Here is a 4,082-nt window from a genome sequence, read left to right as displayed (position 1 = left end):
GGCGGCCTCCGCGCAGCCTGGGCGCGCCGGGGTCCATCCTCTCGTTTTCCCGGGAGCATCCCTGTAGAGGGAGCAGTAACGCCGGCGCCTGCCCGTCGGTGGCCTGCTGCAAGGTCAAGGGGAAAAATCTCTCTCCCCAGTTTTATTTCTGAGCCACGTGTATTTGTGAGGCAGGGCTGGAGAGAAGTGACAGGCAAGATGGATGCAAAATCTAGCCAGGAAGTAAGGCAGAGACAGGCAGAGCACAGCAGCACGCCCACGGAATAGTTCAACCAGGGACTGATTGGGCTGGGCTGAAATGGGGTCCTGGACCATGGGTAGGGCTCAAGGGAAGCCCCAGGTTAGGCTGGGCAGGGACAGTCAAGGCTAACAGTGCCCGCAGGGCCGTGACATTTAGACTGTTAAGATTGTCCTGTAAAATTGCCCGACCACTACAGAACCAGTGTGAAATAATATAATAGAGGGGGAAAAAAAGGCCAGTATTTAAGCCTGTATTTGAAGGTGGGCTTAGGCAGTGAATGTTCACCTGGATGGAGTCAAGCACTATCTGACTTGATAGGAGAAATACAAGTTACATAGGGTTCCCAGCATATCAAGGAAAAAAAATTCCTGAGTGTGTACTGAGTCATTTCCTTGGGAAAGCCTGTACAACACGAAGTGGCATGGAAATAGTCATTGCTGTTACCAGTCTGAGAGGGGTTTTGATCCTTTTGCTGTTTTCACCAGCTAGAGGGCTGAGATGATAACCATGGTTTACTAGCTAGTATTCTTTTAAATATACCTACATGCTAAATTATGTATCTCTGAACAACCCCCCAAATTCAGAATTCATCAAATGCTTCCTTTAGTTACTTTGCTGCATCAAGATATCATACATATCTGGATGTCTTATTTGATAAATGTGATACATTTATCCAAATGGGGATTCTAAGCAGCCTTTGAACATCTTTGTCATAACTAAGGGTGTGTAGAGTATCCCCACCTTTTCCTCATACTTCGAAGGAATTGAAAGAAAAAGTTGGTATCAGGAAGAAGAAAAAGCACTGAACAGAGACATCTGCGAAAAGATGGAGAACCAGGTCTGTTCTGGAAACATAGGTACGTCTAGGCCCTTCTGTGCAATGTAACAGTTCACTGCTCTTCTGAAATCCACACCCTTACTCTGCTGTGACAAACACCCAAGCTACCTGCCTCTTCCTAGCCAGCTCCTCTTGTCACCTCTTGCCAGTTACTCCATCTCAGTGCCTTTCCCTCCAGCTTCAACCTTTCAGGCCCAACTTTGTTCAGCCCTGTCTGTCTTCCAGGTCTCATCCGCTGTCATATTTCCATCTTCCCCATTAGGGAACAAATCCAATCCTAAATACTTTTTTTTCATCTTTAATTTGTATTCACTTTGTTCTTCTGATTAATAATCAACTCCTTGCTCCGTGATGATGTTAGGTCTGACAACAGCACCACAAGCCACGGCTCTTAGCCCAACATTATCACAGCACAAGTCCGAAGTACTCACAAGGCCACCTCCCCTCTTCTTCTCCCACCCTGCCAACATCCCTCCATCCCTATCAGCCAGCACCTCCATTTCTGTGTCTGACCGCTCTTTGGTCCTTTTCCTCAGGACAAGCTAGTATCAATAGGAGCACCTGCTCTGGGGAAGTAGGGGCCTTTTGATTTTATTCTGTAGGAAGAGAGAAATGACCAGCAAAGCAAGGAAAAAAGAAATCACCCAGTTAGAAATTCCACCTGTGCTCCTCTTTCAGAATCAGCCTAGCAAGAGCGACGCCTCCTTCCTCGCACTTATCATCACAACAAAACAAAAGCAAACCCAGAGTCGTAACAGCTCAGGGCTTTCCAAACCTGCCAACTTCGGCTGCATCTGCCGGAGCAGCCTGGCCCTCCGAGTCTCCATCTGCTGCTCTATTTCCAAGCTTGCACCACAAGAGGGAGCATTTTGTTCAGTTTATTGGCAAAACCTCGTTTCCCCTGTATCGAGGCGAAGGGAATAAACGCAGTTTCCCGTATGTAGAGGTTTTCCCAAGCCCGTTTACCCCATAAGCATTTTCTTAATATTTTTTCCTTTTACCATGCAATGCAATTTTTTAACATTTCGTAAGATTATTATTCATTTACAGTAAGTTTTATAATGAATATCTAAAATGTAATTAGAGTCTAATTCCGTGTTGATTCACCCGGTTATAGAGTCATTTATTCTGCGGAAAATAAAAGACGTCAGTGTAAGGCATATGTAAAATTTTTTATTTGCAGTGGATATCATTCTCCTCATAAATGTAAATACCAGCTACATGAATTTCAAAAACTGATTGCAATAGCATAGGCAGACACAAGGTGCTTTTTCACAGATTTGCAGGCAAAGCACATAAAATAAACGGCTTTGATAAAATCCTAAAATAACAACTTTGATAAATCGCTACCGGAACACCTCAATCTAAATTTAAGTCCTGACATGAAGACAGATGCAAATCTCTGATAACAATTTTAATCTTAACGACCCAAAGTTGTATGGTGGTAGGCATAGCTAAGTCTAGTTTTACTAGACTGGGTGTTTCTGTTTATACCATAAAAAGTGGTGCTTCATGCCTATAGCCAGGTAGGGATATATGGGTTGTGAACCCTGCTTTACCCCAACGTTCCTGGCTTCAGCTCAATCTGTAACACAAAGCATATGTGCCTCCCAGGAGGTCCTGCGCTAGCCATCGATTTTAAAAGGCTTCCCTGCTCCACAGAAGTCTGTGTGCAAGTTTTCCCAAAGATGGATATAGTTGCTATTCCGACAGTACAATTATCTGGGTTATTTCTGTCTCTTACCCCAGTTATCCTAAAGAGTTAGAGTTACTTATGTACAAAAGAAGCAAATGTGCTCAACTACTATAAGCTTCCCTTACAATTCATGTATGCCAGGCTTCTCCGTGACCATCTATAGGTTAGATCTCGGAGTCTTTGCTCCATTTTCACCTGCAACTTTCACCAAAGCAACAGCTGAATAAGATATTCACTGTTCGGCTTCTATGGCCACAAAAATGTCTTTCAGTTAACAGCTGGAGTGACTATATCAATATCTTGATAGTGGTCAGAATTGGCTTCTCATGTAGTATTTCCTTCTGTTCTCATTCAACTACAAGAATGTCAGTAATGTAGGATCAAATGCACGACTGACTGGATGATGTAACTAATGTGACAGCTACGATGTACCTCCTACAAGGTAGGAGAAGTGAGGTGCATAGAAAAGAGTGTCAAATACCCTAAGAGAAGAAAAACGTGATTCTCTGCTCCAGTATTTGGTGTTCTCATCTCTGCAATGGGCTGCTTATATACTTTACTTACTGGACTAAAACATTGCTCTGTTTGAAACACAAGTTGTTGGATTCTTACCTTGAGAGAGAACGTCTGGCTGTGAACCCCAGGGCCATGGCCCTGAGGGCACTGTTAGCCCTGACTGTCCCTGCCAAGCCTCCCCTGGGGCCTCCCCCCACCCCTGCCCATGGCCCAGGACCCTGTTTCAGCTCAGCCCAGGCCATCAGTCCCTGCCCCAGCGACACCACAGTTGTGCCTGATGCCATCCCTGTCTCTGACCCCATCTTCTGCTGCTTCTGACTGAACCTCCTGGATGGACCCTGGATCTGGTTTGTCTCCTCATCTTGCGCCCCCAGCTCTCGTCTCCTCCTCCCTTGTGGAGCAGCCCTGTGCTTGCTGCTCCCCGACGACCAGTTTGTCACAGGTGCCTCCTGGCAGCCCAGTTAGTTGTGTAAAGACAGCACAAAATGCAGTTCCTTGAGGTAGCTCCAACTTAAGCCATTGGGTTTACCTGGCACATTGCTCCTTGGTGAAGGCACTCATGACATTGGTACCACTGCTCTGCTTTCAGATTAAAACTGGGTCACGTGAGTGTCGTGGTTTAATCTCAGTCGGCAACTAAGCGCCACGCAGCCGCTCGCTCACTCCCCCCCACCCGGTGGGATGGGGGAGAGAATTGGAAGAGCACAAGTGAGAAAAACTCGTGGGTGAGATAAAAAACAGTTTAATAATTGAAATAAAATGATAATAATAATATGATAATAATAATAATA

The sequence above is a fragment of the Aptenodytes forsteri genome, unplaced genomic scaffold (genome assembly GCF_000699145.1).
Source record: "Aptenodytes forsteri isolate BGI_AS27 unplaced genomic scaffold, ASM69914v1 Scaffold27, whole genome shotgun sequence".
NCBI classification, from domain to species: domain Eukaryota; kingdom Metazoa; phylum Chordata; class Aves; order Sphenisciformes; family Spheniscidae; genus Aptenodytes; species Aptenodytes forsteri.
This window is presented reverse-complemented; position numbering follows the sequence as displayed.